The sequence below is a fragment of the Mustela lutreola genome, chromosome 13, assembly GCF_030435805.1.
Source record: "Mustela lutreola isolate mMusLut2 chromosome 13, mMusLut2.pri, whole genome shotgun sequence".
Taxonomy (NCBI): domain Eukaryota; kingdom Metazoa; phylum Chordata; class Mammalia; order Carnivora; family Mustelidae; genus Mustela; species Mustela lutreola.
Window position 1 is genome coordinate 82915828 of NC_081302.1, and position 12963 is coordinate 82928790.

A 12963-nucleotide genomic window follows, 5' to 3' on the forward strand; every position below is an offset into this window, starting at 1 on the left:
CAGGCCCTCATATCAAGACAGCAGTTAGAAGGAAAGGATGCAGTATCCCTGGCTCAAAAGAATGTCTGTGAAGGACAGAGGATTTCCTGGTATTCCTTGACCATTTTGATAGTAAACAGGCAAGTGCTCACACAAAGGCTGATAAATCAGGGCATGATGACCAATGGTTCAGACACTTCAGAGCTGAATATCAGGCTCATCACAGCAGGTTGGCTACGTAGACCCACACAGGTATTAGGTGGGAATGAATGGGTGGTTGGGATGAGGGCAGGAGGAGAGATGGTGAGTATCAGTTGCCATCCAGAGACCAACTGTAGCCACGGAGCCTGAGGTTCACCCACTGATGTTTCTTCAGTGGTTTCCTCAGGGCAAGAGACTGATTAGAATCTTGGGTGGAGAGTGGGCTAGTCCCGAATTACATGAAGTAATCTAAGTGGAACCAGGGTGAACAACAGTGGTGTGACACCCTGGTCACGCCAGAACCAAGGCCCTCATTCCTTCAGTTGTCAGGAGTGACAACTGATGATGAGAATTACTTTTGATGGCACAGAGCTGCCCCATCCCACCTACAGTGTGTTCCACATCCCCTGTTTGATCACAGCAGGGATGCGGAAGGCCCAGGCACCTTCCTCAATTCCAGGACAACTCTGAGGGCCATCCCAGTTGTGTCACAACTACCTTGCCATTCCATTCAATCGTCCTGCCCAATTTGGCTGCCTTCGGTTTCCTACAGGTGTTTTTACTAAAGATGTTCTCTCATGAATTGGCATGCAAATCTCCAGCTCAGAGTGTTTCCTGGGAAGCCTATCTAAACAACTGCTCCTGGAAAGATCGGGATTTTAACAGGTGGCCAGTCGTATCTACAGCATGCCTATGCCGACGGAGTTCTCAGTAGAACTTTGCTCACCTTCCTCCACCTGAAGTCAGGTTCCCTGAGTAGAACCTGAGGTGAGGATGCTCATACAAGTAATTTATTAAGGGAATGTTCTCTGAGAGGCATATGTCAGGCAATGAGAGCAGCTGATTAGGGTAGTAGAAGAAGCTGGACATAAAGATGTGGGCAATGCCCCAGAGAAATGTGCAAACACTTCCTAGCCATTTAGTAGCCTGTCCCCTGTGCCAGCCCTGTGAGGAGGAGAGGGGACCTCAGTCCATCCTAGTATAGACATAACTCTTTAAGTTTGACATTATTTACAAAGGAAGTTAGAGTACAAAATATTCTTAAAGTTACACATGGAAGCTGCATTTGGCCAAACAGAATAAAAGTACCTGTCATTACACCATTAGTCTTTGGAGTTTTATAACTGAACTGAAAATTTCACACAAAGCAGCTCTATAACCCCTTCCCCTTAAACCTCAGCTTGCCTAGTCCCTAAAAATAGCATTTGACTAAATTTTAACTCTGAGAAATATCCACACAAAATTAAGGACAAATTTTAAGAAAAGAAAGTTATTTAGATGTATCAACCAAGAGGAGATTCTTTTTAGTTACAAGTCTCCATATGAAAGGTTTAGGACAAAAAGGAATTCTTGAGGTAGACCTAATTAAGGTTCTTATCAAATGTGGTGTATATGCAATTTTCTGATTGCTTTGACAGTTCGCTAAGAAGTTTCAGAGAACTTCAAGGTCATGATTCACTTCTATCATTGTAGACACCTTTTCTTCAGGATTGAAACGTGAGGATTTAAAGTGATATTCAAATGTGGGTCAGTACAGGAACAGCATACTTCTATGTTTTACTAAGATCAACATTTTAGAATATTTTATAAATAATTTTCATTAAGATCTAAAATGTTTTCTGAAAGGAAAATGTTCACAGAAAACCCAGTCAGCTGAGTTGTTGTTTTTTTTTTTCCTCCTTCAGAACTACTAAAGGCACCACAGATTTCTAGTAAATTAGTGAGAGTACCAGGGAGGGTTTTCTTTTCTTTTCTTTTTCTTTTTTTTTTTTTTTTCTTTTTCTGGAAGGTGCATTTCCTTTTAAGGAGCCCTGACTGGATGAGGAGAATATTCCCTATTGGAGTAAGAGCCTCAGTCTATTATCTTCTATAGACGGCTCATGGTTCCTTGCTGGGGGTCCAGGAGAAGCAGGTTAGAAATCCTGATGCCATTCTGGGGTTCCTCCCTGACCTCCCTGTCAGTGGGGGTCTAGAATAAGAGACTATGTGTTTCCTCATTGTTGGTGGTGATAGGGAGGAGGCATGGAGGTAGGAGGAGATACTGAGAAGAGATACTGTTTACCAAGAAGTCCGACACTTTCTACACGTTTTTTATGATCTGAATTTGATACTCATTATAACATCAGGAGGTAGAAACTGATTATTCTTGTTTGTACAAATGAGGAAACTGAGCCTGCAGGTAATTAAGCAATTCACACCAACAAGATCATACAGCTAGAAAGTGGCACTCTGACCACAGGCTGAGCTAGTAATCACTGCCTTGTCATTGATAGTATGCTTTTCAGGGTAACTTCACAAATAAAAGTAATTGAGAATGTGCAAAAGAGAGTTCAAATAGTCACAAAGGTGAGGCCTGGTTTCAAGGTATCCATCTCCACGCAATGGCTTCTTCCTGCTGCTTCTCTCTTCATGCCTTAGTCCTCCCCAGAAGCGGCCTCTGGACTTTCCATGACCCCGCCCCCACCCCCTCCCTCCCTTATGCCCCCAATCCATTCTCCATGGCAACCAGAGTGAGCATCCCAAAGAATAAATCTGTCCCTCCTGGTTTTCTGTTGTAAATACTCAAATGGCACCCCAGGGCTTTAGGATGAAGCACACATCCATTGGGCATAAGCAAACCCTCTTGCCTTCCCCAGCTCCTTTTTCTTCAGAGGTACACGACACACTAGTCATACCCACGTCAAGTAGACTTCGATAGTTTGAGGGATTTTGAAAGAAATCTTGAGACTTTTGGAAATCCACAAATTACTAAATACTCCTATATAAATTTTCCCATAAATTTTGCTAGAGTATAATAAGATAAAATTGAAAATGAAGTTGCAGGCTGAAATGGCAAGTCCAGTGGATGAGGGAAACCACAACACTCACGGGGACTGCATGGAAATAATCTGGCTTCGAAGGGTCCAGAGAAGCTATGTGGATGTTGTTTGGTGGTGGGGAGGGAAGGGGAGAGGGATAGAGGCAGGTTCTGAAGACTAGGCAAGTAGCAAAATCATACTTGGATTGTCATACTTCCCTCCCATGAGGAAACCGTATCAATGGTGGGCTTAGCCCTTAGCTGGGCTGGGCTGATTTGAGAAGCATCCAGGGACTGTGAGAAACCAAGCAGAAGAGGGAGCAAAGGGGAAACCACAGGTCCTACACAATATGCAAAATTAAACTAAATGAACACCCTTTCATAATTTATAATTACTATTTAATTTTCATAGTCAACAGCAATGCAATGACTAGAAAGTGTGTATTTTAAAGGAAATATTTGGCCGTTTTATTTTTGTCATTTTAACACTGTAGGGGTGGAAAGATTTTTTTGTTCTACCCTTTAAGGTCTTCAGGTGGTTTAAGAATTAAATTCACATGAGACAGATCAACAGAAAACAAAACAAAGCCCAAGGTTTACTACATGCTCATACAGGCCCAATAATGAGGTGGAGACCTAAAGAAACAACCCAGGGTACCTGGGTGGCTCAGTCAGTTAAGGAGCTGGCTTTGGCTCAGTCATGATCCCAGGGTCCTGGGATCAACCCCGACATCAGCTCACTGCTCAGCGAGGAGGAGCGTGCTTCTCCCTCCCCCTCTGCCTGCGGTTCCCACTGCTTGTGCCCGCGCCCACTCTTTCTGTCAAATGAATAAATAAAATCTTTAAGAAAAATAAACAACTCAGGCAGGCAGTTTTTATACTTTTTAGAGAAAGGGACCAGAAATTTACTGGTAATTTTTTTTTTTTTTGCTTATTCTCAATTTATCAAAAGGACAAAGAAAACTTAAGTTTGGGAGCTGCCATTAGTAAGGAATTCTAAACAGAATTTGGGCTGGGAGAGTAGATTGGTAAGGAAGTCTCCTTATCTCCCTCTACAAGGAGGGCACCTTTCACACGGAAGATTTACTTCTGGCTTTCCGGAGACAAACACAGGGGAGTGTGGGGGGTGTCAGATTGTTTTTTCACTGGCTATTTCTTAAGTGACTCTTACATTTTGGGGTGGACCGCCCTTGGCACCTACAACTGCAAGCTTAGCCAGCCTCTTTTGGAAACTTGGATTTGTCAGTCTTTGGAATTTGACATTTAAATATGCTGAAATACTACTTTTCATTTGGGTTTGAAAGAAAACCTTAGATAAATTCTAGAACCTATAAAACTAACACCAGCTTGAACCATTAGTCTTGAAACTCTTGAGTGTGCCTCTTTGTTCTTACTCCTACAAAATGTTTCCAAGAAAATAAGTAAAAACTAAATAGTACATTTTGTTCTAGTAAGTTGCTCCATCCTGCTGGCAAATCTTCTAGCCAGTTGAGTTCTATTTTCCTTTATTATCTTTTTCTGTGCCTCCCTTTAAACTTGTTTTTCAATTGCTCCATATTAGGAAACACAAAGAGCTGAAAACTTAGCAGGCCTAAGTGTTGGCACATGTTTACCTTTTACTTATACTGACTTTTTGATACGGATTTTGAGCAACACTTTGTTTTCCAGATTTTAGGAGAGAACTATTCTTTCCTTTTTTTTATTCCAAAAGTAGTTGGGAATCCAAAGTTGGTAATTTGCTTTTTTTTTTTTTTTTTTTTTTTTGCTTATTCCCAGTTTATCAAAAAGACTGGGACTCTTGCTCTCATTAATTTCAATCTATTGCTTGATGACTATAACAGAACTATGAACAAAATGTAAAGCAAATGTTGTTCTACCACAAAAGTTTAAGAGCAGAATTAGAAACAGGTAATCTTAAAGATTACATTTTATCTAGATTAACTACACTGTACAATTAAATGTCCTATAACAGAGAAATGCTATCATGGAATTCTACAAAATAAAAACATTAGAAATACTATTCATGTGGAAAATACATAGCATGTTAGTAGAGTAAAAGAGTGGAAATGATAAGTTACACTAAATTTTATTGATACTTATATATAATCATTTTGAAAGAAATGTATTCAACATTTCAAACAGCATTTAACCACCTAGAAAAACACCAAGAAATCTTGTACCCATTTGGTTTTTAAATTGTACATTGTAATGATATAAAATCCAAGTTGAATTATCTAAAATCCAAGTTAAAACGGATGACTTACCTTAGATGTATTAAAAAACCCACTGGGGAATTACTACAGTCCTCCGCCTCTATCAGAGACAATGTTTCAAACTTTCCCCTTACTTGCAGAATGAGTGAAGGATTTGGGGCTTCAGAATTCACTGACTGTGCCTGGAAGAAAAGGCTCTCACGTGTTTGGCCTTGTCTCATGTTTCATACCCTCGTATTAGCAACAGGCGTATCTAATTTTACTCAGTGACATAAACAGCTCATACCACACTTAAAATTGTTTGGGCACCAATTCCAGGACACAGCTCTAAGTGGGCCAAAAAAAAAAAAATCTTACAAAACCAACACTTAAACCCTGAATCATGATAGTCTTATGTAATTATAACTTTCTAAAATAAACTTTACCTTAAATGAATAGAAAAACCAGACTAGTTTACAGCAGAATTTAATGTTGACAAAATCTTTTGAAAATCATTTCAAATTAACATGCAACATTTAGAACTTAATGACCTACTTAGTATTAAGTGTATACTATTGTCACTCAAGTGAAATGCACATTATCATATTAATAGTTACTCCTTAAAAATCGCTTTCTTTAAGCCTCTTTTTTTGTTTTTTTTTTTTAATTTATATATTTATTTGTCAGAGAGAGACAGCACAAGCAGGGGAGTGGCAGACAGAGGGAGAAGGAGAAGCAGGCTTCCCACTGAGTAGGAGCCTGATGCAGGACTTGATCCCAGGATCCTTTGATCATGACCTAAGCCAAAGACAGTTGTTTAACCAGCTGAACCACCCAGGTGTCCCTAAGCCTCTTTCTAAGAGAAAAACTTAAAATATTTGAGAAGAAAACCTTGGGGAATGCTCACCCTAATAAAGAGAAGGCAAATAAATTCTGCCTGTTAAAATTACGACAGTTCTTTTCCAGTAAACTAAATTTACATTATGTTTAACAAAGGATGTGAATGTAACAAGGCAATCTTGACGTTTTTATCTTTATTTAAAAAGAAGAGTAGATCATTCATTTTCATAAGATGTAAAGAAAATATCAAGCTTTTTAATAATCTTTTATTTTGCATTTTTTTTATATAGCCTGGTGAGCAGGATGAATTAACAAAGATTAAATTATATATTTGAAATTTGTATTTTAGCATTAAACCTGGAAAAGGAGAAGCAGTGCAATGATAATCCATATGCTTAATATTTCCTTTTCTTCTCAGAAGACCTTTTCTCTTATTCTGTTTATTCATAACTCTAACTTCTTTTGACATTTGATGCTTCTCATGCCAACAGCTGCAGGCCTTAAATTAACAGCTGATACAGCTTCAACTAATCATACATTTATTTGTAAGACTTTAAAAAAAATCTTTCATGAACTCTCTGAACATTACTATTTTCCCTGACACAGCAATATAGTTAGAATAAAATTACAGCACAACTATCTCATATAAATATATATATAAAATACTTACCAGTGATGATATGAGATATTTGTATCAGTATGTGTCTGAAAAGTCAAAATTTGAAACTCCTAACCTAATATTCTGGTTGAAATGTCACACATTTAAAGGTTACATATTGAGGGACCTTTTCATCAATCAGTAAATTGGTTTTATAGCGATGAACTTTTCAATGTTTTGTGCACTGCTTTGTACAAATGTTAGTCAAGTTATGGATTTGATCTCCATTCACATCTACAGATTCATCCAACACTACCAACTTTTCCGTCCTTCAGGAGGAGGGTTAAAGAAAAACATCTCTCATTTTACAGAATAGTTGAAATTACTAAAATAAGATCTTCAAAGAAATTACTAAAATAAGATCTTCAAAGTTTGTATAGTTTCACTATACATCTCGAAGTGTATATGTTTTCAGTGGAATCATAACACTTTAAAGCTATAAGAGACCTTAAAGGAAACAACCTAGTCAAACAGTTCACTGGATGTAAAAGAGCTCCTTCAAGGTTACAGAGCTGGTTTGGGCCTGGCAAGCAAACAGAAACAGAAATCGTTCCTACAGAGAACAAACTGGTGGTCGCCAGAGGGAAGGTGAGGGGGGATGGGTGAAATAGGCACAGGGGATTAAGAAGTACAAACTTCCAGTCCTAAATAAATCATGGAGATGTAAAGTACAGCGTAGGGCATATAGTCAGTACTATTGTGATAATGTATAGTGACAGATCACTACACTTCTCTCTGGTGAACACTGTGTAATGAATACAACTGTTGAGTCACTATGTTGTACCCCTAAAACTAATGTAACATTGTGTGTCAAATGTACTTCAATTTAAATAAGTCAAATGGAGAGAGTCAATTATCGTATGGTTTCACTTACTTGTGGAGCATAAGGAATAACATGGAGGACATTGGGTGAAGGAGAGGAAAAGTGAGTTGGGGGAAATCGGAGGGGGAGATGAACCATGAGAGACTGTGGAGTCTGAGAAACAGTGTTTTGGGGATGGTGTGGGGGGGCTGGGTGAGCCTGGTGGTGGGTATTATGGAGGGCACATATTGCATGGAGCATTGGGTATGGTGCAAAAACAATGAATCTTGGAACACTGAAAAATACAATAAAATTTTTTTTAAAAAGTGAAAATAAATGTAAATAAATAAATAAATAAATAAATAAAGAGAAGAAAGTCCTTAGGCTCTTATGTTAAGCGTGATCTTACTTAACTATAGGATCCTTCTGGGATTCACCCGCATCAGTCCCCCTAGAGTCAGTTAGCAATCCTCACCTCCTGCCTCACTTCTGCCTGGGGGCAGACAGTTCTGCTGCTTAAGATAGTGGGTTGGGGAGGCCACTTTTAGATCTAGTGAAAACAAGGAATTTCTGGTAGATATATGGTTCATTTTGGATTAATTATTTGTGTTTTTGATATGAAGTAGGAGGTAAGTTTGCCTGCAGAGGGAGGATATAGGGGATGATGGGGGATGAGACCGTTGAAAGTTTGACAAGAAGAGAGAAGTCAGGAAGAGCTGGGGAGTAAATTTACTAGTGAAATATAACAGACAATGTTTGGAGCCAGCTGAAGTTGATCAATATACAGTGGTCCCATTTTTAGTAGTTCCTGTGATTTTGGATACTAACTGTAGAGGTGAGCTCCTAGGACAAAATCCCCCCAAACCACCTCACACTTTCCTCCCAAACCAAACTCTTCATCTCTCAAACCTGCTTTTTTGTTCATCCTTCCTTTCTCATTTATGATTCCAACCTCCACAAGTTACTGACGGCTGATTTGGGAATCTCCCTCACTAACCAGCCTGCCACTCACTGAGCCGCAGTATCTCTGGCTCTGCCTGCTGCTTTCTCTCCACCTCCCATCTGACTCCAGCAGGTGTCTCCTGGTGCTCAGTACCTGCTGGCCTGGTTCCAGGTTCTGCCGCAGTCCAATTTAGACTCCTGGGATTGCCAGAGAAATGCCGAAAACATTTCATTCTCTCCACATCACTCCCTAGCTTAAAGACCTGTGGCATGCCTTCACGATGGGGACCATGTTCTTGACAGGGCACACACACCTTTATGACTGGGCCGAGCCTGTCTCCCTTTAGGTTCTGTAAGAAACTACATGCCATTGGATGCCTGGCTAAATATGACTAGACTTACCTCCCATCCTTTTCTTTCTAATGTCTATTTAACTTTTGAAAGTCTATTTACTTGTCATTATCAGCTTTCTATATGTATTTATAAACTTATAGTTATTTGCATTTACATTACCATCATTGCTTTATATACATATTTTCTCTATTAGACTCTGAACTCCTTGCTCAGCACCTGAGCCTTCCATTAACTGAACCATGAATATTTACACTAAACTCAGTATTTTTTATGATTTCAGTTCCACAGTGCACTGTAACACCAGAAAAAAAAAAAAAAGAGCTAACATATGATCAGGATGACATTATAAGACTTTTCCAGAAGAGGTCAGTATAACAGTAATAAATGTATTTGCTTTCAGAGCAAATGAAATGTGAAATCAAATTATTTTGTGAGAGATAAATTTCAAGCATTAAAAAAATACCCATATCAGGGCACCTGGGTGGCTCAGTGGGTTAAAGCCTCTGCCTTCAGCTCAGGTCATGATCCCAGGGTCCTGGGATTGAGCCCCACATCGGGCTCTCTGCTCAGCGGGAACCTGTTTCCTCCTCTCTCTGCCTGTCTCTCTGGCTACTTGTGATCTCTGTCAAATAAATAAATAAAATCTTAAAAAAAAATACCCATATCAATGACCTGCCCCTCTAATCAAAGCTACAGCTTCCTCAAGAGAGATGCCATAGACTTCAAAGAAGCAAAATGAAATGATTCTCTACACAAATGAAAACACAAGTTTAAATATAGAATGTAATTAATGTAATCACCTGGATGCTTCTCACCCAAATTCTCCTGTTATTTTAAAATAGAGATGATCCAAGTATATGCATTTTAGAAAGAAAATTCATATTCCTTTTGGAGTTGCTGTACAAATAAAAAAAATAAATTGACCACTAGATTACTCAATGTAGGCATTTTGTGGCTTCTTCTGATACTTGGGGGGGAAGTGTAAAAGTCCCTATTTAGTGTAAAGGGGCTAATTCAGTGTTGTCAGGGATGACAGGAAAGAAAACAGTGGGATGCTGGAAAAACAAGAAGACTTAAAAAAAGAAAACTCTTACCCAACTTTTGTAGCAACATGGACGGTACAGGAAGAGATTATGCTGAGTGAAATAAGTCAAGCAAAGAGAGACAATTATCATATGTTTTCACTTATTTGTGGAGCATAACAAATAGCATGGAGGACATGGGGAGATGGAGAGGAGAAGGGAGTTGAGGGAAATTGGAAGGGGAGGTGAGCCATGAGAGACTATGGACTCTGAAAAACAATCTGAGGGATTTGAAGGGGCCGGAGGTGGGAGGGTGGGGGAACAAGGTGGTGGGTATTAGAGAGGGCACGGATTGCTTGGAGCACTGGGTGTGGTGCAAAAACAATGAATACTGTTACATTGAAAAGAAATAAAAAATTAAAAAAAAAGAAAAAAGAAAACTACATTTCAGAAAATGGACTACCTGAAACGTCAAAGGTTATTCATTGGTAATCACTGCATTGGGCCGTCATATATATTCTTTAAATATTCTTTTTCTTTTTTTAATCTTAGGGAGAGCGAGGAGCAGAGAAAGAGAGAGAGTCTCAAGTCAACCCTCCATTCAGTGTGGAGCCCAATGCAGGGATCGACTTGGGGTTTGATGCCACCACCCTGAGATCACAACCTGAGCCGAAATCAAAAGTTGGAAGCTCAGCCCACTGAGCCACCCAGGTGTCCCACTGCCAGCCACTCTTACCTCCAACCCTCTGTAGTTTCCCTGTACTTTTTGTACATACTCAGCGGGGTCATATTTACCTTCCACTTTGAAACTTTAATCTCCTATATTTCCTGTGATTTGATCAGGTTGATTTAAAAAAATAATGCAATATCCAGCATTCACATTTTTACAACTAGCTACCCAACTATCTAACCATATTCCCTTTCAGAGACAGATATCTGTGCTCCTCAATGCTTCTATTATCAGTTTGAATGGAATCTTTTTTTTTTAAGATTTGATTTATTTATTTGACAGAGAGAGACAGATCCCAAGTAGGCAGAGAGGCAGGCAGAGAGAGAGAGGGGGAAGCAGACTCCCTGCTGAGAGCAGAGAGCCCGATGCGGGGCTCGATCCCAGGACCCTGAGATCATGACCTGAGCTGAAGGCAGAGGCTTAACCCACTGAGCCACTCAGGTACTTCAGAATCTTTTTTTTTTTTTCTTTAAATATTCCTTCAAATGTTTTAAATGCCTTGTACTGATATTGTGCCTTTCTCAGAGAGCTATTGTTGTTGGAGTTTCTGAATACCATTTTTGTTGTTATCATAAAACAAAAAATTTTGCAAAATTTGCCTTCCTCGGTTTATCCTAGTTGTCTCTCAGTTTTTATTCCTTTAATGTATTATTTGGAATCAATGTCATTTTTCTTCCTTTCTAATTTAAGTAGTTTATATCATGGTTTTTCTTGTAGGACTCACCTCATGCTACCTTACCTTCTAACGGTCTTTCACTTTCTGGCATTCTCTACTTCTACCACATCCACAAACTTCTGTTGAATTTCTGATGTTGTTCTGAAATGTATAGGATCACATTTTTCTTTAGCATCCTGTACCCCAGACTCTCCCTCCTCTGTCTTGCCGAGCCAGCTTCCCGCCCAGCTGCTGTGTTCCTTAGATCTCTTTGCTCCCCTGAGCTGGGTGCACCTTCCCTGACTCAGCTCTCACATCCTCTCCTCATATATCCATTTGCTTTGATGGACTGCACCCTCAAATAATCATTCAGAAGTGGTGTTTGGGAAGTAGATGACCTGAGTCCTTTTATGTCTGAAAATATATCTATTCTGCTCCAAAACTGGTTAATAGTTTCATTTAGAATAAAATTTTAGGTTGAAATAATTTCAGCCTAAACTTTGAAGTCCTTGCTCCATTGACACCTGTCATTAAGAGTTCCTGCAGAGAAATGTAATTCAAGTCTGATTTGCATTTCTGGTTTATATTGTGTAAGGTACATTACTATTTAAAGATAACTGTTTATTTTTTGGTGAAATTAATATTCTCCCTAGTTTATTTCCCATTGCATTCATCTGGCATTTCATATACCTGATTTGATCAAAGGGAAGGGAGCATCCATTTATAAAATGTAAATGTATTTGTTTTTATTGAAAAGTAGAGATTGAGTGAGAATATTATATTTCATGAATGTGTTTAAAATCTCTTTACCCTTATCAGAAATTTCTGACCAAGAACTAGAGAGTAAAAGAATTTATGAAAAGGAATATATGTGATATAAAATAAATTGGAGGGAAAAAACCAGAACTGAAAAAGAGAATACCGGAAAACTATAGAGGAATAGGTCAGTGCCCAGAGACACTGGAAAACACGTCGGACATTGAAATTTGTGAGAATAGTCACTTACAAAGGAACACTCAGTCCTCTTTTGAGAAGGGTCCTCCTAGTATAGTAACATTTCTAGATTCTGTCACTTCTCATTTCTTCTCAGGGAAAGTGGATTCATTCTTTTCATTGATGAGTTAGAAAAAGAAAGTGGTCGGTATGGTCCATTTTCTCCCTCTTCACGGATGTTCATGCCTGGAGAGAGTACAGTTTTGACACTGGTCCTTCAGGCCCTAGGAGGGACCTGTGATCACCTAGAGCTGCCTGAGGGGCGGGTGAGCCCTTGAAGGGGTTGTAACATCAGCAAGCCCATTGTGGCTGCACTTCTAGAACACATTCTCCAATACATCTGTAATAGAAATGACAGCGAGACCTTCATTTGCCTCCTCCCTTTGTCTCTCAGTTGGTTCAGAACTGGGGCAGTAAAAAGAGAAGTGATCTTTCTCAATCTTCTCAAACTAAAAAAAAAAAAAAAAAAAATCAGCATTTAACAACGACGTATCTCTTCTGAGGAGCTACTACCTCGTTGGGGCTATTCTATATTAGTTCTTAGACTTCTCTAACTCTTCTACTTCCTCCTTTTTGCAAGGCTGGTACCCTCCTAAGGTCCTCACAGCATTCAATGTAGACCAATCTGTCACTGCTTATTTACTTCTCTAAATCCTGTTTATTCTTTATTTGATCTTAAGTTTGGTGGCAGGGACTGAGTCTTGATACCTGTATTTCCTTAGCCTCTAGGTACTTATTAAATATCTGCTAAACGAAGGAATTTAACAAGTAAGCCACAATTTATGTACTTACTAAGGT

At 39.1% G+C, this 12963-nt stretch overlaps 1 protein-coding gene across 3 annotated transcripts in view; it reads right to left on the bottom strand.

Annotated features, from left to right (window-relative positions):
- Positions 1-12963, bottom strand: part of SGCG (sarcoglycan gamma) — a 144153-nt gene that overhangs the window by 112347 nt on the left and 18843 nt on the right. Inside the window, exon 1 of one of the 3 annotated variants that reach the window (XM_059144616.1) lies at positions 5242-5470. The exons of the other annotated variants lie outside the window; for them this stretch is intronic. The gene's annotated coding sequence lies outside the window, so the exon portion shown is untranslated. Of the gene's footprint in view, positions 1-5241; positions 5471-12963 lie in introns of those variants that run through there. 3 annotated transcript variants of the gene reach the window in all.